The sequence below is a fragment of the Pholcus phalangioides genome, unplaced genomic scaffold (genome assembly GCF_987345545.1).
Source record: "Pholcus phalangioides strain wild (caught in Gottingen) unplaced genomic scaffold, Ppha-v1.0 ptg000013l_1, whole genome shotgun sequence".
Lineage (NCBI taxonomy): Eukaryota > Metazoa > Arthropoda > Arachnida > Araneae > Pholcidae > Pholcus > Pholcus phalangioides.
The window spans coordinates 34,182,260-34,205,430 of NW_028301606.1; the positions used below are offsets into that span (position 1 = coordinate 34,182,260).

Below are 23,171 nucleotides of genomic sequence, written 5' to 3' on the forward strand. Positions count from 1 at the left end.
CTAATTATCACTACATTTACGTTTGTTAAAAAGATAAAAACTACGCTTTATACCACAAAAATAATAAATGTCTGAATCAATACGCAAGGTGGATAGGAAAATCCCTTTACCCTGGATTAACCCGCGTACTGTTGATCCTAGAAACATACTTCCAAATGGGAAAAATATCCAAACAACTTATACAAATCACATACGTCATTCATATTGCAAGGGGTTGCGTAGTTATTAAAATAAAAAATGAAAACTTTTATCTGGTCACCCTGTCCTAAATAACCAGATAGCTGCTAGAAAGTTGTGTTACCCACGTTCTCCTAAAACGTGAATTGGATTTTGATACTGAAATTAGTTTATTTAATCGCTGGCAATGAGGAAAAGAACAGCATATGAAACGTATAATAAGCTTGACCGTTGGTGTATGTGGTTTCTTCCTTCATTTTCTTCGAACATCTAAGAAAATATTGCATTCAAAAATATGAATGTTTCCCCCTGTTGATCTGAGGGCAGCTTCCTTGAGACAGAACAACTTTATAACTGGGTTTTTTAGGACACGATGAAAAAACAAAAAGTTGCTTCTTTTCATTTCGATAACTACACAATCCCTTGCGATCGGACACCTGTCTGAAATTGGTTTTCTTTGGTTACCAACGTCATGGCACAATTGTGAACCGATCTCCCCGTTAAAAAGTCTCGCAACAGTATGCAACAGGCCTACGACGTACAAATATTCAATTATTTTACTTCCCTCATAGTTAGAAAAATTGATGGCACATGGTATAGTACTGTACATAACAAGCTTTGTACAGAAACAAACTTCACGTTACGTTCAAATTGCTGTATGTACCAATTCGTTACAAATTCCGTATAAATGTACTCTGTGCAAGTTCGGTTAAGCCCCTTGCAAGTATGAATGGCGTATCTGAGGTGTATATGCTACTTAGATATTTTTTTCCAGCTGGAAGTATGCTGCTAGGATCAACGGTGTGTGGGTTTCCAAGATAATGGGACTTTCCTATACACCCTATTTTTTTTTTGTATCAATTATGAATTGACAAATATATAAATGGATTTAATAATACATTACGAGATTTTTACCACAATATTGCACATTAACGCTAAAATGTCACAACACTTGCCATGATCTTTATGTCATGAAGTGATTTTGTCAAAAATTGAGTTTCCAAAATCATCGGAGAAACGCAAGAAGATCAAAGTTTTTATTACTTTTTTAATTGAAAAATCAGTTCAAAATCATTCTGTGGATTGGACTCAAATCCACATCTGAGTACTGGGCATCCAAGTGTCTTATTTTTGGTAGCACACGGTAAAATTCAATTTAATACCATTAATCTCCTTTTTTAAAAAAAAAAATTAATGATTTAACTTTTCTTACTGGATAGATTTCATGATCTTCAAATGAAAAAAAATGTTCATACACACACACGAATAATATAAGCACGTCTGTAATTCATTTATGGTAAAATATATCTCGAAGAAACAAAACAAAAACAATTGGATATGAGCGGGTAATCACAATATAAACTTGGGAAAAAATTATTTAATATATAGTTTTTCAATAAAGAAAAAAATGAAATTAATGCATTGAAAAAAAATCGAATGTAAATTCCTTAAGAGTCGCATCGGTCCCTGAGAGATTGTCGGTTTTGCGTTAAGAAGCACGTCTGGAATTCCACACTGGGAATTATTAAAACGGAACTCGAGCTGTTATCGGCTTATTTTAGATGCGAAAATGAATTTCCGCATTCAAAACTCTGGAATATAATCATCGAGATTCTAAGAGACGAAATACCCGAAACGAATCTGAAAATACTTCCGACATCGCGTTCCGATATCGCGATTCCAGGTGCTATCACGAGTTATAGGAGAGGTTTAGTTGTAAATCGGAATTTGAAGACACCGTAATGAGTTGTTCACCCACATCGAGAAATAATTATAATTCCGAGCAAGTCTTGTAAAAGGCGTGGATAATGATGTTGAACCCCCGACGAATATATGCGTACAACATACATATATATATATTCGGTGCATTTTCATTTCCTATCGGCTAACGATGGTCCCGGAAATGAGAATCGGAATTGGGTTCATTTCCTGGCACGGCGTGCGGCAAGCTCTCAGCATGAAGTAGCGCAAAAATGTCTCGAATTTAGCGTGCAACAGAATTTTTCCCGAGGTGTTTGGAGCACCAGCTATAAAACTGTTGTTGCTATTCATTACAGGTTTATTAATGGTATACCTCAACACTATTCGAACAACGTTTCTCCAAATTTCGATCTATAACATATGAGAATACACTTGTATGTTTCAGTATATTTCTGGTTATGTCGTAAAATTCTCGGGGGTCTGAATCAATGATTTTTGTTATCCATATACATTAGCATGTTAAATACTTCTTTCTCAAGCTCTGCCATGTTCAGTTTATTGCTACAACTGTTTTATCACATGATTCGTAACTTCATACAACACACACACACATCAACATTCCTTTCATTTATTGGCATGCATTGAAGCATACGTTACTGACACTAATCCGAGGATGATGTCACTCTGTCACGAAGGTATTTAAGGTCAGTTAAAAACCTTTGTAGGGTGTCTGGTGGTGAAAGAGTCTTGTGGTAGAGTCAGCAATTATGAGCTTTGGCCTGAATTAAGTTCGACCGTCGATGTACGGTACCGTTCAATGCACACATGCTCTAAGGACAGATTGAGATATTCGTTGCTTTTGTGGTCTAAGGCACTCACAGTACAAATGAGAAGACATGGGTTGGATTCCCCGTAAAGACAGTTGAACTTTCTTTCTTTCCTAAAAATATCTTCGCATCAGTCAGCTGTTAAAAAACCTTCGCACAGAAATTTTATACTCAAAAAACTCTTTTAAACAGTTTTTTACTCAACAAATGTTTTAATTATTTTTTGTTGAAGTTTACATGCATCATGGTTTGAAGCAAAGTACACGCTCTGCTGAAATTACAAATAAAATGGAAAATTTCCAATGCCGGATAACTAGCGTAGTTCAATCATATATAGCAACAATCATATATAGTGCTACAAAAAGTTCAATAGAGAAGTTCGGCCAATATGGGATATGGCCAACTATACTGGATACATAGGCTCAACAACGTCGATCCATACCATTAATGAGATTAACAAATGCATTTTGCAGTGTCATTGTTCATTTAAGCGAAAAACTTGTTCTCACCGCTCATCGAGTCTTTAGGAACTGGTCGTGAAGAGCAGTTGAATGTTTTCCCAAGGATGTCAAATGTCTGTTTTATTGGGTTGAAATCGAAATAAATGAATGGCTATTCCATACGAGTCAGCGTTCCAGACTGAATATAATGCTCGACAACACAAACTGTGTTAGTTTTTGCATTATCGTCCGTAAAAATTTTTTATTCTTTGTTTAACTAAACTTTTTTCAAAACCATAACTTTCAAACCTTGCTGTGCTTACACCGATCAGATGAATGTTTGTTGGTTTTTGTTCCGGATAAAGGAAAAACAATCATCTTCAAGAAATTGACTATGAAAATTATGGATTAGCAGTCTATCATCAATTTACAGCATTTCAGCTGATCAGCATTGGTTCTGCATACTAGCTAGCTTTTACGAACGAATATTGAAACGAGTCATACAGGGTGGTTATGAATAAACTGACACTACTCAGACATATGTAGCGCCCATTCTGATCGGTGTATTTCGTTGAAACTTGGTATGTAAGATATATGGAAAAATGATTCGATGAAAAGAAATAGTTAAATTTTTGACCACCGGGTAGAAAAGTGGTGCTTTCTTATAGCAGTTATATTTTTCCCATGGTTCAAACAGTTTTCAATAAAATACGTTAACCACAACAGTCGCTACATAGGCCGGTGAAGTGTCAGTATATTTGAATTGCCACTACTCAGCTTAATTATACTGACACTGCTCCGACATATGCAGCGAATGTTGTGGTGCACATATTTAATTTCAAACGTCATTCGAACCATGGGAAAAAGATAGCTGCGATAAAAAAAAGTGTCACTTTTTTACCTGGTGGTCAAAAACTGAACTAGTTTTTATCAAATTTGCCCCCCCCCCCCATGATCCATATATCCTATATACCGAGTTTCATGAAAATACCTCCATCCTAATGAGCCCTACATACATCTGAGTAGTGTCAGTTTATTTATAACCACATAACCACCATGCAATGACATGCAACTCATAAACATTCAGTTGAGGATTGTGATATATTATGCTGCAAGGAGAAGGAAAATATCAGCGCTTCTGTAGCGTAGTTTGTCTAAGGGAAAGGTGCTCAACCTTTATGACAGTGCAGGCCATTTTTTTTTTTTTTTTTTTTGGTTTGAAAACATGTCACAGGCCACTTCAGTGATTTATATATGTCCCGCGGGTCACTCCAGTGATTTTTAAACTTAAGGCGGGCACTTCTGTGATCTGGAATAAATATACCTCGGACCACTTGAGTGATCGGTAAATGTGCTGGAGGACACTTAAGTTTTCTGTCAATGGGCTGCTAGGCTCATTTAAAAAAAAAATTAGGTTTGGAGTCACGGGCCACATCTTATGACACTGAGGGCCACATTTGACTCCCGGGGCACTGGTTGCGTATGTTTGGTCTAGCGTACTCCCTCGGATTGTGATGGAACAATGGTTCGATTCCCCCCCGAAGGGCATCTTCAAATTTCATCTAGCTGTTTTGTGTGCCTTCATCTCTCTACGTTCAACGAATATATCAGATAAACGTCGAGACAATAACTTTAGCATAGACACATTCAAGCCTTTACCTCAAAAACTTAAACCAAGTCCTTAAATAATTTTATTGTCACAGCATGTTACTACAATGTACTCTTCAGTTACAAAATTTGAAGTAGATTTTTTTTTTTAAATAAATATGAAGGGACACTTAAAAATACATTCAAAATACACGACATATTGGTAACTTAGGATGTGCATGGACCTAAATATCAATGTTTTTATTTCTTATCTTTGGGGCACTTTAACTAACCGGTTATTTTTATTTTCGTTAAATGTTATCTGATTTCATTTTCAGGTAACAAATTAAAATATCAGTTAAACGTCGTCTCATGTTGGTCAACAAATAAAGATATAAAAACACAGGAAACAAAGCACGCGTCATAAAAAGATAAGTGGCAAGTATGGCGATAAGTAATGAAGAATGACTCGGAAAAATCGCTTTTCCCAATGGGGGGAAAAAAAGAAGAAAAAACAATATTCGTGGTACAAAGAAAAAGGAAAAATAAAGCACTGATGAAACTCGCACGAGTTTTATTTCAAAAGGTTTCGAAACTTCATAACGGAAATTATCTGTAATAATATGTCTGGGACAGTTCTCTTTCGTTGAAGTGAGCAGCACAACAACTTTTCCTTCTGCCACAAGGGAGAAATAAATGAAAAGCCATATTTAAGGGGGCGAAAAGAAGCAAAAAAAAAAGTATACATAATATATAAAATAATATGCATAAAAAATTTTCTAACAAAAAATAGAAGAAAATAACAGTAAAAAGAATCCTTTTAATGGCTGAATGAAAAAAAAAGTAATACACTCTCTCGAGCATAGAGAAAAGTACAAAATTCTCCATGGTATGAAAAGAAAAAAAAAAGATTATCATTATTATAATAAAATAAAAATCATGTTTGAAAGGCGGAGAAACGAAATGATTTGCGTTTCAGCAAAAAAATAAGCTCCTCCGTGAAGCCTTTAGTCATAATTAAACTTGCTTTGTCATATTTCTGGCGCAAGGCATATAACGTGCAAGTAGCGGCAAAAATCGCACGCGATGAAAGTCACAGCACAGTTCGTTCAATCAAGTGTCAAGCTTAAGGAAGTGCGTGACAAAACTCTTCCGTGATTTCCGATGTAAACATTTTTAAGCAAATAATTATATCACGATAATTTTGCTCTAAATATCGAACTCGACCGAGAATCTACATGAACATCACACAAACATTACTTACATAAAAAAAAAGTATCAATGCGAACTTTGTAAAGTTAAGTGTAGATATAGAGGTACATTCGAAATGCAGATCTCGTGATCCCATCAATAAAGGTATTAAAGTTCGTGAAACTTTCAGTAGGAAACCGATCCGTTACGTTTTTACTTGTACTCTGCTCCTGTGTATTGTTTTTTATTTACTATTCGGGTTCTGAAATATTTCATATCACGGGCTATAAAACTGGTTCACATCAAGAGCCACAAAAAAGTATTTTACTGGGTAAGGCATTTGTACTATTTTTCTGATTTGCACGCGTGCTTTTTTTTTTAATTGCTCCCTTTGTCTTTCAACTCTTTTCTTAACCGTTCATAGGACAAAAGACTAAGGTGCAGATTTTAATCTCTTTTTTTTTTGCTTTGTTATACAAAGCAAAAAACCAAAAATTACTTACCAAAATTTCCAAGACTTATTGTATTAAGAAGGACAGAATACAGATAGAACCTATCTATTTGGCGGTTCCCTTAGAAGTAACTACCCTGTGCACAATTATGCGGTTTTCATCATCGTTTATCTAATGATATAAATGCAGATTGCAAGCTTTTTTTTGTCGCATCCTCCAGTGTCTTAGTCACTGCTCGCTGTAGTTCTTCGGAGCATGAGAATTGTTGCCCCTTTAGAACTCTTTATCCGAGGAAAAAGAAAAACAATCACATGGGGCATCAATATAATGAATCAAGAAAAACAATCACAAGATCAAGAGTTTGTTGTGAAAGTATCGGAATATGTTTTTAAAAATAATCTGACGCCAGGAGGGGGGCCTGTAAGTGTTTAAACATCTGCATGATTTGGTGAGACGCAAGCGACCAGAACTTTGGGAGGCCACGTCGTGGGTGCTCCATCATGACAATGCTCCGACCGGTATTACTGGTGACAAAACATCACATTCCGATACTTTCGGAATCAGCTTATTTTCCTGACCTGGTCCCATGTGTCTTTCTCCTTTTTCCTCGGTAAAGAATTTGCTTAAGGGGCAACCTTTCTCAGGTTCCGAAGAAATGCAGCGAGCAGCGATGAAGGCACTGGAGGGTTTGAGAATAAAGTCTTGAAATCTGCATTTGCATCTTTCTATGAACAATGCAAAAATGCATCACCGCACAAAGTAGTTACTTTGAAGGAAACACCAAATAAACAGGTTCTATCTGTATGAATTTTTCCATAATGAAATAAGTCTCGGAACGTTTTGCACGATGTAGTATGTTAGAAGGTATGTAAGGTCATGCTGCTGAAGAAATCTCATGAAAAACATTGATATCAAGCGAAATATTGGATAGGAAACTAATATCCCACAGTCCATTTAATGCTATCTGTCAGTCCGTATACAACGAGCGATCGAATGATAAATTTCCTACTTTTTAGTTTTATAAAGAAATCAAGTGAGGGTAACAAGATTTCATTTAAAATCGACGTGATATATGAAATTACGGAGCCTTCGGCAGCTATCTGATGCGAAGATGAATCCAGGGAATAAAATTCTACTGGCATTGCGGGGAATCGGATTCACGTTCACTCACTTGCTGGGTGAGTGCCCAAGAAGACAAAGTCGCCAACAAATTATCTTTCCTTAGAGATCGTGTACTCGAGCGCACAATGCAAAAAATCGTATGCAATAAAGCAATGCACAAAATTCGATGCGCGAAGAATTAATGAATATCAGACTTTGGAAATTGAGGAAGCAAGTTTTACCTAAATCCATATTACATCTCTTTCATATCTTCTTTTCCCCTTACCTTTATGCTGCAGAATGATAGCGCCTGTATTTATAAATATGAATCATATATAACCCTTCATCTGAAAGTGGCAGTTTATTTTCGAACACATTCCTCCCATCTTTTCATACGAACTCCACGTGAAGGTTCGTAACGAGGGACTTCTTCACAGCAAAATGTGTTTATCAATACAGAAGATTGAAACTATGCATGCAATCATAAAAAAACCACTACTTATAGCATCCCAACCATAACATTTGAAAAAAATAAGAACAATTTGTAAGGCTTGTATATTGAATAATTCGAAAACACCAAACGGAAAAATTCATAACTTATGGCACGTTGCTGAAAAGAAAGAAAATTTGAAAATTTAGAGTGTAAATTGACATTATATTATTTCAATGCCTCTTGGGAGTAAGGTTTGTGACCTTATCGGGTATTTTTTGGTAAAAAATAAATAAACTAATGACAAAAATTTGAAAGCCAACTCCACATAACAATAATATCTATATACATAAAATTGATTTTCTGTGTGTGTGTGTTCACTATATAAATCTACAATTTTAAATCGATCGTCACCAAATTTTGCATATATACCAAATGAGACCCGACGTGAAGGATAAGCTACTTTAAAAATTCGTCAGAGCAGGGCAAATGCCCCAAATTCGCAAAATGCTGTTGGGCAACCATGGATTTGGGCCTCAACAATCACTTTCCGAACGTTTACTTTGGTTAGTGGTTCCCTAGCAATGCGTTTCAGACGTGTATATGCCTTTACAATGGTTTTTCATTTCTTCAACGATGCCAGTATATATATGTATAATAGTTTATGCCTATATAATGGTTTGTCATTTCTTCAACGATATTGCCAACGACGATGCCAGTATATATATGTATAATAGCTTATGCCTTTATAATGGTTTGCTACATTTTCAATACTTCCAGTAATGAGGCTTTTTGAATAGATATCATAATAATCGCTTTGAGGGTCAGGAAAAGGGTGATCCTCATAGAAATCATGTTAAAATTGCCGATTTTAGTGCAGAAATGCGGCAATTTAGTGGGGTTTTCTGTTACATCAATAGTTTTAAAAATTGTGTTGAATTCTCGATTTTTGAAAATTTGAGTTCGCTTAAAGATATACGTAGCCCAGGAGATTAAATATGAAGTAATTATAGCCGGACCTACTTTTGAGTTGGTTATTCATGCAAAAACATTGATTTCAACTTTTTAGTTATATCTTCTCAAGCATGAAAATTAATGTCTCCGTATTGTCTTTTAATATTCAACTGCAAAATGTGGGTTAGGATATTTTGAAATTAATTATGAGCCCGTAAAGTACATCGAAGAAATTCCGCAGCTTTAACTAAGCATTTTTGTAAGCTGAAATAGGCAGATGGATAACTTCCAAGTTTGGGGGAGGGGGCATAAATAGAATGCATCAAGAGATAATTATTCACACACACACATGAAAAAGAAACAGGTAGTAAAGAAAATAAAAAAAACAATTGAGCACATACTCAAAATGGCATCTATGAGGCTCCAAGGCACAACCTACAAGGTTTATATCTTCTGTGTTTACACAGGCAAAAATAACAAAATAAAACTAATGTTTTTTTTTTTCTTTTGAATATTTTCATTCGTTTAGCCATCAATTTGATGACGGGGGTGAGCGAGGACCTTGCTGTAACAAATGCGTGTCTATGACATATTCATGCAAATATTTGTTTATTGTAATGTTCGTTACATTTTCCATTACGATGTGTTTTTTGCCATTTTATTAGTGTAGTATTATGTTTTATTTTTCACATGAAGAAAGTACATTACAATGTCATTGGATTTCCCATTTGCATGAAGATATAAAGTAAATAATTAAAATTTATTGATAAATGATATAACAAGAAATTGTGATTTTGTTCTATTAAATTACCTTCGAGAAGTGTTAACCCATGCGCACGATAGCCGCGTCCCGGAGAGGGAGTTTCTGTGCACAAGCGTGCGCATTGGCACCAAGATAATGGGATCAGGTGCTATGTGTCATAGCAGGTGTCACTTGGGCATATACCTCATTTTTCCAAGTGAAAATTCGAGCAATTCACAAGGCAACATCATTTTTAGGCTTTGCCCGAAGCCCCTCCACACCCCCGTCTCTTCAGGCGCAATTATGATTTTGTCGCCTGTTTGCTGCACAAATTTAGACTCCCTAGATACCCATCCTAATCTAGTGTTCGTGAGTAGTCATTCCTCATAATTAGCCACCCTAAACTGCAATATAGCTTATCCTCCCCTTTTCCCCCACTGTAACTATGTTTTTTTTGTTTAAGCCGCTCTTTTTTAGTCGTTCGCACCCTCTAGGCCAACTGTTTTCATCCCTCGCTCACCAGGTCATTATTCTGGTCACTCACATGGTTGCGCATTCCCTAGGTCAGTGGTTTCCAACGTGAAAGTTCTCGCAGAATCCTTAGTAGTAATAAGACTGAGAGCACTAAATGATAATGAGGCTATTCTATGGAACTCAAAGAAATTTTTGAATACTACTCCAATAAAAAGTGTGCCTACTAAATTTCTACGATCATCTTTCATTTTGCCCGGAGAAAATCAAAGAGGACAGTAGACGAACTGAAAAATTGAAGCATCAAACCTCCCGAATCAGCTTTGGACAACAAATAGCTATCAAACTGAATCGGGGAAATTCCCATTTCGTAGTACCTTGTACAAAGAATGAGTGAACATCCATCGCTACCGTTCTGCTTTCTATAACAAATGCGTGTCTATGACATATTTATGCAATTGTTTGTTTATTGTAATGTTCGTTACATTTTCCATTACGATGTGTTGTTTGCCATTTTATGAGTGTACTATTAGGTTTCATTTTTCACATGAAGATCATTGATCACGCAATGTAAGTGAGGTTGAATATTTTTATGCACTATGAGTTCAAAGTGTATGTATCGACTTGGAATGAATAGATAGTGCGTGATAAGTGCGAATAAAAAACAATAGTTACATATATTTGCTGTTAAGCGTTCAGTGAATTATTTATATTGTAATGTATACTTCTTAATGTCATAGAAAATGTGAAAGTCCCAAAATCTCACTATAAATATGTGTATCGACACAAATCAATCCATCAGTGGAACACAGAGTATGTCAGTTCCAAAAATGCCAGGCCGGTAAAGAAATTCTTCCCTTCGATTCCGGCGAGAAGGAAGTGTTACCATTTCTCCACAAATTTCCATCTGACCCAATTTATTACTGGGCATGGGAATTTTCAAAGTTATCTCGCGAGAATGAAACTTGCCAGTAGTTCGCTGTGTATATGTGGAACCAATGAAGAAGATCCTATGCATCTTCTTCTGTCGTGCAAAAATCTAACGAAGGAGAGGGTTCATTTCAGAAAAGAACTTAAGAAACTGTCTATTTCTTGGCCGCCTGCATTGTCCGATTTGGTCAAATCAAAGGAAGTCCTTCGCATTCTAAAAATATATGTACAAAATATCTTTGCGAAAAAATAATTGGTTTCTATTTTATTTTTTGTATATACAATGTGTACATTCTCATTTTCCTTGCAAGTGCTGTTTTCGATTCTTGAATAATTAATCAAAATTTCCATTTAAGTACTAATTATTATTATTATTATTGTTATTATTATTATTATTTATTTATTTTTTTTTTCTCACTATCTTTGTATGTATGTATTGGTGTGTGTATATATATGTGTATGTGTGGATATATATATATACTTATGTGTGGTCGTATATTTTTCTATTCATGTGTGTGTATTGAATTTTTTTTTTTTTTTTTTTTTTTTTTCATTGATACCATATGGCATTCACTGGTGCAATATTGCGCTTTGAAGTGCATTCGTATATTGTTATTGTACATACTGATCTGATTTTTCCTTTCTTTTGTATTACGCTGTATTGCAAATTTTGAGTTTCTTGAACCGTATATGTTTGTTGTTGTTACTTACGTTTGTAAGCCTCGTGGTATACTCTGTGGAACACGGGGAGTTGTTTCTGAAGGACCCAAATAAAAAAAAATGTAGAATTATGGCTGTTCGCCAAAAGTATTCAAAATAAACACGGAACGGTTGCTATTGCATCACTTACAGGTAAAATAAATCAAAAGGATATTCTCATCAATGAATTTACATGACGGATAAATATTGACGATGAATGCAGTAAGGGTGGCCATCTTTTATTTCTCCTTTTTTTTGTCTCCGCTGTTGGTAGACAAGTCCACCACGTATTTTTCTACTATAAATCAAATTTCTCGGAGTGGTTCCTAGTTGCCTAGGTCGTAGATAATGAAATATACCCAATGACAAATGGCAAGTGGCAAGCTAAGTGCAACGGGGAAAGAATGACTTCTTTCAGACTAAGCAGAATACAGAACCCAGATTCTCGGGAGGAGTGTATCCCTTCAAAAGAATCATAATACGTTGGATGACCAAAGTTGAGCCTTGTCATTGGACAACCTATTTGCTATATTCCTCATTCTGTTACGATTTCTTGTGGGGATATAGCAATATATAACATATTATCATTTGTAGTTGTTGTTTTTTTCAACGACACCATTCTGGACAGAAATTGACTTAATGTGTCGATACGCCAAGGTAAATGTGATAAATCTGGTAATTATACATAATGGAGGATTGGATACATAATCACCGACCATTTTGGGTAAGATTCATAAATTTTTATGGTTTTATATTTCACACATGCCTATTTGCATATAATTTCATTTTTACGCCAAAATAAGTATGGTGACGTATCAAGAACGGGCAAAACTATTTCAACTGAACTATTTCCAACTTATTCGAATAAGTTTGAGGAAAAAAGGGCATTCTGTCAATTATAATGCAAAAAACTATGCATGTATAATACGATGAGATTCCCTACTGAGAATCTTAAAAGAAGAATAAAATCTGAATTTTTTTCATCAAAAATGAACCAGAAAAACAACATATACTATGATATCTCTCACTATTTCCGCCTGAATATCACTTAAGATTAACCAGCGCAATATTATAATAACTAGGGCTCGGATTTCTATGTCTTTGCATATTTTTATATTTTTCTGTACATTTCACTATTTTTATGTGATAGAACATATTTTCAAAACTTTAAGACATATTTTGCACATATTTCATGATTTTCGATAAAAAGTATTTTTTTTTCCTCGCTATTACAATCCCGCTTCAAACTAGTTTTTCCAGTTCCTTCCTCTCACGAGAGCTCTTAGGGCTAAGATTTCTTTGCTCTAAAAATGGAACGTCGTTGCTGATTGGTAAAAAATCCTGAAATTCAGGTTTTTCAACCCAACAACAACGGCATTGAATTGATAGAGCGTAAAAATACTATCCCTGCAAGGACATTCGAGTGTGGGTGTAAATCGATTAATCATCTGAATCGGTGTCAGTGATGTTAACTAGTGGGAAATATTGTCTAAAATTGGTAAGGGGGGGGGAAGGGGGAGTTTTCAGAGTTTGTGTGAAATTTTGTGAGTTTTTTATCAAATAAAAATAATTATTTATTTGTTATATATTTAATTTTGTGATTTTCTAAAGCTAAATATACTACTTGGCTACGCAATTTTACCTATAGTAGCTCATTAATTCTGAATTTGGAGGGAAAAACTTACTAAAAAGGGAAATTTTGACTGGATGACGTTAGTTAGTAAAACGAAGAATATCTATTCATACATTAAGCAATGAAGCAAAATTGTTTAGACAGCCTCAACACTTTTCATTATCATATTATTTTGCTAAAACTAATGTTATTTGAAATAGGAATGAAAAATGTTTAGGACATATTTTTCGTTTCATAGGGCATATTTAAAATTTTTTAAGAGCATAAATGCATATTTTATAGAACATTTTGTAGAAGTTTGTAGAGCATAAAAATCCTAACCCAAATAATATCTAACTAAAATACAGCTATAGCTGTTGCATTGCAACAACTTCAAGCAATATGTCTCACCTAGACCTGATGGAAGGATTGCAAAATCCCTACAGGTCACAAAGTGTATGTTTATCTTTTTCTCTTTGTCTTTTGTCTATATTGTATTTTTTTGTATTTTGACGTTGACTGTGGATTTTATACTTTTGTCTAATTTCGTGTGCATTTTAAGTATGTGTGTGCGTGCGTGCGTGCGCACTTGAACAAATTCACTTGGGAATTGTTCATAATCACAGTAAAAATTGATAAATGCAATGAGATTTTTCCAACTTTCCAAGATGGGTACTCATTATAAAAGACGCCATTCTCATTTATCAATTTAACGCATTTGAAATGCAAGATACATTTGTGCTGTGTTTGGTCATGAATTTTAGAATCAAATTTTCACCACTAAAAGACAAGTCATTGTTTTTCCGTTGAATTCACTTTGATTCGAATATGTAAATCTCATCTTGATAAAAACGTCTAAGGCTGATCTTTATGAAGACGTGTAAAAGTCATCTTGATGAAATCGCATGAAATTGAATTTGAATCACATTTGCAAGGTTTATCTTATTCACACGTGCGAAATTCCTCTTCATTCACATTTATAAAAATTACTATGATTCACGTGAGTAAGAATTATTTTCATTCATATGTGTAGAAACCATCTTGATTTGCATTTTTGAAGCTCATCTTTAATCGCATTTGTAAAACCCATCTAAATTGACATTTGTAAAGTTAATCTTGATTTAAATTTTTTGTAAATCAAGCTCATTTCAATTCAAACATACCCACATGCAAATGTCATCTTAATTTAACTTTCTAACCATTTTACGATCAAGCACGTAATATTGCGTCCAAACGCATGGAACAAATTCAAACATGTCTCCCTGTCTTCTTCCTCTCTCCTCATCACCGCAAAACTTCGTTGCAACCCTATAAAAAAAAAGTAGCTCTTTTTACCTCTGTAATGCATCTTTCTACTATATACGTGTACATAAGAGTGAAAGAGAACATGTATAGGTGAGGGCGAAAAGATAAATCTACTTAGTGCCTTACTCTGTTATCAGATAAGATAGAGTATAGTAGCTGTTATACTGTTTTCTTTCCATTTGTTTTTTTCTCACATTTCTACTTTTTTCCTTCCTTTTTCTAACATGCTGTTAGGTAAGGGCAAGGTTAACAAATATATATATATATATATATATATATATTGCCGATTCTTCAAACGGATATCATCCGGATTTGCTGCCAATCTCTTGAAAGCGAAGTGGTTAAAATCCAGCTCCATTCAGATGCGTAAAACTTATCTCGACTAAAATTCATGAAATTCATCTTGATTCAAACGGAAATCTTCCCACTCTTATGATTTCATGACGATATTTGTTTCTAATGGGTTATACCTTCATAGTTATGTTTATGTGCATTCCCAATAGTATAAAAAAGAGAAAATTTTGTAATGTAAATAATGTATGTCTTCATGGGGAGAACGATGTGAGTGTTTCGATACTTGCGCGCACGGGGCAAGGGGAGCCATCACTGTAAATCTTTGCTAACTTTTCCGACGCAACTCTGCCTCTTTTGAGGTAACGGAAGTAAGGTGCTTTGCATCAGTCCGGGGCTGTGAGCGGTTCTATCTATGTATCTTCCCACTTCAAAGTTTATCAATTTGTGTCAGCTTTGGAATGAAATTAGTTTGCAATCAGAAAAATCAGAGAAAAATTTCTATATGATACAATATAAAACACTTGGTCAATTGTAAGTTATCACGCTCTACACAAGAATATTATTTTCGATTAGCATATGTTTTCAATATTTCCGAATAACAATGTTGAATAATAAATGACTAAAAGTAAGTACAAAAATATTTCTAAGAAACTGAGCAAATGAACGTTGAGACAACGGGAGTTTTTTTGTTAAGTCGGGAGGGGGGGGGAGGGATGGATCTTACAAAATCCCCGAATATGACGTGCGACGTGGGAGCCCATCCTGACTTAACACAAGTTTAATCTCACGAAAACTAGTTTAGGCTAAAATCCATAATGTGAAAAGGAAAGGACTCCGTGAGTTATAACTTCGTTGGAAGAAATGGATGGATTTACGCCATGCGCTCGCAGGTCACGTAGACTTAATGTCTAAATCCGAACGAAAATGGAAGGGTTGAACACAACATATCTAGAAAATATGAGTTTAAAATCCCTCGCGCTCTTTTCCAGAGTGAGTTTAATGCGAGAATTTTCAGATTAAACTCTCATATGCACTGCAATTTTGGCCCAGTTCATTACTAAGAGGAAGAATAAGTGAGTGAAGGAGAAAAAAATGAAACTTTAATCATGGACGGCCAAAACTCATTTTCAAGAATGAATTCTCACTATTAGTCTCCATCTTAATGACACCTACTTTCTGTTGTTTGAAAAGTCTATATTTCGAAAAAGTAAAGTAGATTTTATGGGGATTTTTTTTTCTCATATTTTTTTCTAGATGTTTTTAAACATGTATTTCTCCCTTGCATATCATGAAGAAAAGGAAAATTATGATTCCTACTTGATTACTGCACACAAGTATTGGAAAACTAATCGTAATTTCTAATTTTGTTTTTGAATTTCAGATTTTCTGATGAAGTAATTGAAACATGCAAAAGTAAAAAAATATAAATAAATAAATGTAGTTTTGAGAAAAAATATTTATCAAAAAAGAAAGTATTTTTAAAGTGAAATTTTCCATCAAAAATCACATACATTTTCAATCAAATTTTTATTAGAACCAGACATTAAAATTTTACAGAATTCACGTGTTATTATTAAGAAGTTCTATTTGTACAGCTCATTTGAATAACGTGCTTATCAGTTTATATCATTGATGAATAGAAGTAAAGTAAAGATTACATTGTTTGTAGATATTTACATCGATATGTACACATGGAGTTGTTTATACAAGCGTTCAGACTACCAAACATTTGTTGAACTCTACGAGAAAAATATGAGATGGAAAACATAATTTCTATCTATCTACCTTTCTGCAACCGAGATTGCATCACTTTGTATGCGCTTGTGTTTGCGAAACTTCTTACAAACATATTTATTTATGTAAATGTCTTGTTATCCATAGTCTGCCTATAAATGTACTACTTTGGCAAAACATCGTAATATGGTAGTTTAAGGGAAATTCACCGCCAAAACAATTCACTTACAGAAAAACAGTACCAATTCTCTTACAGACAACAGTTCCGAGCAAGTTAGTTAGTAACGCAGTGAGCAAATATTGAATGAGTGACCGACTGAGTAATTATCATAGTTACTGAGTTGGTCACTTGGCGAATGAGTGATTGACCTAGTGAGTGAGGGAGGCCCTAGTGATTGAGAAAAACAGTGAGTGACTGAATGGGAGATCAGTGACGGAAGTAGAAAACCAACTGACTTCACTTGTTCACTCGCTGAGTAACTGTTCAGTTGGTCACTGACTTGCTTATTCACTGCCTCTCGCTTACTCATCCACTCCCTCACGAGTTAATTCAACCACTCATTCACTAGATTTTCCTCGACTCCTTTAGTTGCTCATTAATCACATCGCTCTGAAATACTCCTAATGGATAGTTGAATATGCTGGAAAATTTTGATATTCATGACACTATAAATTCGTGTTTAGAGTATTGTATGTGTAATATGCTGTCATTAACTATTATTCGGTATATATATGCTATCTATTTTCCAAAATTGCAATTACAAAATTTAGCAAATGTATACAATCTTATTTTAATGCATGTAACTTTCGTTTTTCAGAACTGGTTCTGTCTGTCCAGAGTTTTTTGAAGGTCAAGCCGGCTCGCATTCACACCTCTCAGTAGAAATAAAAATACTGTATACCTATACCAGTTTCCTTGAAGCTAGTAAGATAATCACGTACTTGTCATTTTTCTTCCGCTTCGTTACCATTGGGGAGTGGAAGTCTTTTGATGTGACCAAACACTTCATGACTGAGCCTTGATATCCTGAAATAGGACTCCGCACGCCCAGTTATGACAGACGTGGTGTTCGAAAGATTAATAGGAACGGCCACATAAATCTGAGATAGATTTGCGCTAAGACATACATAACTACACAGAGAGAAATATAAAGAAAACTCTATGTTTTATGAAACCTCACTCGCCGTTTCTCAAGAATACATGGTTGCTCATTCGGATCTGGATATCCAGTTTACTCAGAAAATTATGGCATCGGTATTACAACGAGGGATTGCTGTTTCATATCACGTAATCAAGTGGAAAATACGGAAAAAAAATTATAATGCGGTCTTATGGAGCAGTGTATCTCGAAGGTCAATATTAAAATACTCACATGATTGGTATTTTTCCTCGTAAATCCTTGGGTATGACACTAACATGGAACACAATTACAGACGTACTAAACGAGGAAAGAAAAAAAATCCCTATCTAACATGGAAAGTTTTCTGCGCGTGTGTATGTACAACCCTAGTCTTTAGTTTTCCTAATCAGACTTCGATCCTATATTTCATGAGACCGACCTAATTAGCGTAATTGCTTCTTCTGGTTGTCCATGCCCCCCTCGCGATGTCCTTCCGGGGAACTATTTATCACTAAAAGCCCGTCGTGTTTCCGTTATTTCCTGCGGTAAGAATCAGTTCTTTTACCTTCTCCATGTTCTGGTTAATTATTTAAGCAATGGGAACAGGTCACGTACGCGACGAGAAGTGAAATGTGCGAAACAAATACGTGATTTCTTTGAAAATGACTTCGCTCTTTAAAGCATCATATCCCTGTTACTCACGAGAGATGTGTTTAGCAGTCGTATATATATGTGCTGTACATTACCGTATTTGTGGATTTCTGCATGAGTGTATAGAACGCATTTCTACAGTCACACCTTTTTAACCTTTACAACTTATTTTTCAATTTTCTCTGAGTCGCTAAATTATTTTAATGAGGAGAAAAGTAGAGCAATTAGATTAAAAAAAGTATTTTTAAACGAATTGTAATGATAATGGAAGCAGTTATTGTTATGTATCTGATAGTGGTTTTCTCAATATGTTAAAGAATAATGATTTTTTTTTGTCGTAGTCACTGATATTGGGAGTTCTTGTGTTATCAATTTATGAAAACTAGCTTAACTTTGAAAGCTGGGAAAAAGTCTGATTATCCGAAAAAAAACTTGATTGATCACGATTGAAATTCAGGCGTGCTTAAAATCGATGACAAAGCCTTTTAGGTTTTTTACATATAGATGGTGAGAAAAAAGTTCTGGACAAATTTTAAAAAGAAAATACAAAATTAACCACACCAAAAAAGGTGCAAAAGACAGAAAAAGGTGCATTTCGCACTAAAATACTTATCGTGAGAGAAAGAGAGAAATTTTATTGTCATTTCCATAGATATACATACGATAAAAGAGCATATAACAAAAATAACAAAAAAAAAAAGAAAAAGAAAAACACAACACATGCACTACAATCAACTGAATTCAAGGGTTTGATCTCCCAAAGGGACTCATGTCTGTTCAGGGCAGATCTATGCAAATCACACTTGAATTTTCTCGCGGCAAAACGTGGACTTACACATGTATATGTGTATATATACACACATAGTTTGATTACTTACTTCTCCTTGCCGCATTTTACTGTCCGACCGTTGACGCTAGACACATAGCTCCAATCAGAAAAAAATATCCAAATAGCGTTTAAAACTCAAATTCTTCATTCATGTTACAAGTGTTTGTACGAGATAGTCATTAAAATAACCAAAATATCTTTCTATACGGACACCCTGCCCTACAAAACCCAATTAGAAAGTTGGTGCCCTGTCTTCTCCTAAGGAAAAAAAAAAAAAAAAAAATCACGTTTCTAAATGCAATATTCGCAGAGACATGGCAATTCAAAAAGTCATAGGAAACTTGCGAAAGAACAGCGAAAATAAGGGAAAGAAGTGCTGCCCCTAAGTTTTTGCTGTATTTTTTAAATTTATCTCTGATTTTTGAATTATAATATCTCTGCGAATATTGAACATAGAAACGTGATTTTTTTTGTTGACCCTAGGAGAAAAAGAACAAAAACTGTCTGAGTATTTTAAGACCGGTTGTTGGTCATTATTTTTCTTTTTTTTATAACGGTACAACCTCTTGCACAATCAATGACGTATCTGAGTTCTACATGGTCACGCTATGCGTTTCCATCAGTGGTTTGCAGAGATAGGCCCTCCATGCGACGGCCGTCACTGAATATTTCGTTCCGAGCCAAGTAACGCGCACTAGACGAACATCAAACTTGGGAGAGCCCACCAACAGCCAGAACATTAAATGAACTTGCGTTCGTCTGTTTGATTTTGTGAAGCCAATGATGTATTTAAAACCGGTTGTGTGCTGGGGTGATGGAAGAAATAGCACACGCGCGAATATTTGCGAAGCGAAATCACAGCGAATGAAAGTCAAATCGAGTAGGTCTATGTCACGGCGCCTTAACAATTGGACCGTGGTGTGGTGCATATCATATGTGGTAGGCTGTAGCTTACCGATTATGGCCGATATATATGGATAATAGTTTTTTCTTCAACACTTATTCTGGCAGGTTAATCTTATTATATAAGGACAGTGCGCGGTTTTAGAAGTTCATAATCCCTCATTCCACAGTTTGATGAGCACTTGTTTCCATTTATAGATATGGCCGACTGCCTCACCCGAGTCACCAAATGTTCATACTATCGAGATCATTTTACATGGCGGCGGTTCATTAGTAGAAAAACGGCACTCACTAGGTAATAAACTGCACATGGCAATTTACCTGAGTAGTTGTGCTCGGTTTGAAAGAAAGAAAAGAAAGTAGAAACATAACTGTGCATTCATCGAGTATATAAGAGTGGTGTATTAGTTCAACTGTCACTTCAAAGTACATTCCAGCACACGCAAAGAAGTATATCAATGATCGAAGTGATTTGCAAATTGATTCTCAGACACCGGTGATATGTGGGTATAAATATCGTGATCTAATGTCAGCCCGCCGTTCCTTCCTCATCGGGCTGACTTTTACTTAATTAACTAAGTACTAAACCAATTATTAATTCTCAAGATTCAATCAACCTGTTTTCGTAAATTGTGTTGAGTCTGACAAAAAACATAATTACAGTAACCCAGTGATTACACGCACGGAGGCATGTTTAATGTATAACAATATCTTCAATTTATAAATGCAGTTACATGGTCCTTAACATTAGGAAATATGTCTCCTATATCCATTTAAGATAATATATATTACAACACCCGCCCTAAGTGATTCAAGTTATTAATTATGCATTAAGTTATTATTATGCATCTGAGAACATATAATATACTGACTTCTTACTGGACATTCAGGTCACAGAAAAAGTAAATAAGTGTACCCCGGTCATTGTTGGTGATTTCCTTAACATCATAGGTGCTACTTCTTCTACGGCACTCACACGGCACTCCGGCCTTTTCATATCCCGCCTCTCCAATCGAGTCTCACACTCTTTACCTATCACTTTCTATTCCCCCGTTCTCAAAAACAAATTTTCACTTACATCTCACTTACATTTTCATTTACATCATCGGGCCTCCTGATTTTACATCCTCTTCATCTCTTCCATAGAACCCAAGATTCGCTCCGTCTTGTAATTTTTCTTTCCGTGCTACATTTCAATTTGAGGCCTCAGGCAAGGGCAATTCAATTGGACTCTCGCGTGATCATTGCGGAAGATCTGTGCTATTCATCCCTAATAAATTTCGCCCCTTCCTAAATAATTAGAACGCCTACGTGCAGCGGTCACCTTCATATCAATACCTAAGGCGACCCCCGCCCCATGTTACCTGCAGAGCACAGGTTCTCTAATGGGCAATGCCGCTTTGTATTTATATTTCCTCTCTTACATCCATTTCTAAGAAAGCAATATCCTTACTACTCACTAATTTCAACATTTCATTATTCTCGCTCTCCATAACTTCTCCACACCTACGCCTCAAGAATCGAATCTCATTCCGTGACGGACCCGCTCATACTAACAGTATATATAATCCAGATATAATGGTAGTCAGTACCGTAATGTGTTAGCAACCTCGTGTAATAGTGGTGCATTTGTATCACACTTTATTAGTGTAACGTTTCGTATAATTATGCCTATCGAAAATTATACCATTGCACTATTGCATTTTATCGTATATCAACTTTCATCGACCACGCTGGCAAACGGATGTGAACCTATGTGTACGTAGATATACTACTAATACACGTTTTGAAAAGAAACAAATAAAACAGTAATTCTTTACAAGTTTTATTTTAAGACAGAAAAAAAGTTATTATAGCTTCATATATCATTGATTTTTCTTAAGCAAAACCCTCATCTCATTAAGGGACTACTTGACTATGTTTCTATGGACTCTATTGAGTAAAGATAAATAGTTATTATGTTTGTTAGTAACTCAATTTTTGCATTATAAATGAGTGTGAAAACATCTTGATGAAATTGTAAAACAATCGAACGTACAAAAATATTCGAATATCAATTTTTTTCAAAGCATAATTAAGAGTAAAAATTTGTAGTAAAACAAACATTCGAGTGTTTGCTCTTTCATAATTACAGAACTTTGTTTCAGAGCATTGTATGGAATTCTCCGAAGTTTGTTAGCTTAGCTTGTTGAAATCTCATAATAGCTAGTTTTGCGAAAAGTTAATTTGTTAATTTTTTCGATCTATATCCGCTTATTAACATAAATTTTTCCCCTTTTTTTCTTTTATAATTATCTTCATTTTCACCGAAGAAATTTTTATGCTAATGTTATTTTATTTCATTTTTTTTTCGCTCCCCTAATTCTAACAAGGCATTTCGGTGAGCAATACAAATGGTTGATTGTTCTCAAACAATCCTCACCCACTAAAGAGGAAGAACATTCCAGAACTCAAAGGGGAATCGGCAAATAATATATCTTGGAAGACTTTCGAGAGACACATAATTAATCTTTTGTAATTCGTATTTCCAGACTAATTAACGTTAACAAAGGTTTATTTGCTAATTACGGAATTATTTTGAAGAATTCCGATTCTAACTCAGACACCTTTAATGCATTTATTCCTCAAATTCCAATTGTTTGAAATCCTTATCTTAATAATGTTTAATTGGCTTTTAGTTCTCGTCGTCTTTTTGAAGAATTACAAAGAGCTTAAGAAATAATTTCGGATAAGAAGGGGAAAAAAGCAAGAATAAGAAAATAAGCACAAGATTAAGATACTATACCAGTTCAACGAAGAATTGTGTGTGTATGCATATGTATAGCAGAGATTTAAGTTGAAATATTTCCCGCGCTCTTTATAATACATTTCATAAATCATTTGAGAAACAAAAATTTCTTTTTTCCGTAATTGAGTGCATTTATTTATTCTTCGTTCTAAATCCTATGTCATTTTTATTGGTTACTTCAACATGTAGAATAATAGCATTTACCAAGATGTCGTTCATTATTCAACGAAAT

The 23,171-nt window shown here is 34.9% G+C and overlaps 1 long non-coding RNA gene across 1 annotated transcript in view; it reads left to right on the forward strand.

Moving 5' to 3' along the window:
- Positions 1–18,003, forward strand: part of LOC149078984 (uncharacterized) — a 37,754-nt gene extending 19,751 nt beyond the window's left edge. Inside the window, exon 2 of the long non-coding RNA XR_016193870.1 lies at positions 17,466–18,003. This is a non-coding gene — a long non-coding RNA (uncharacterized LOC149078984). The remainder of the gene's footprint in view (positions 1–17,465) is intronic.
- The last annotated feature ends 5,168 nt before the right edge of the window (positions 18,004–23,171 follow it).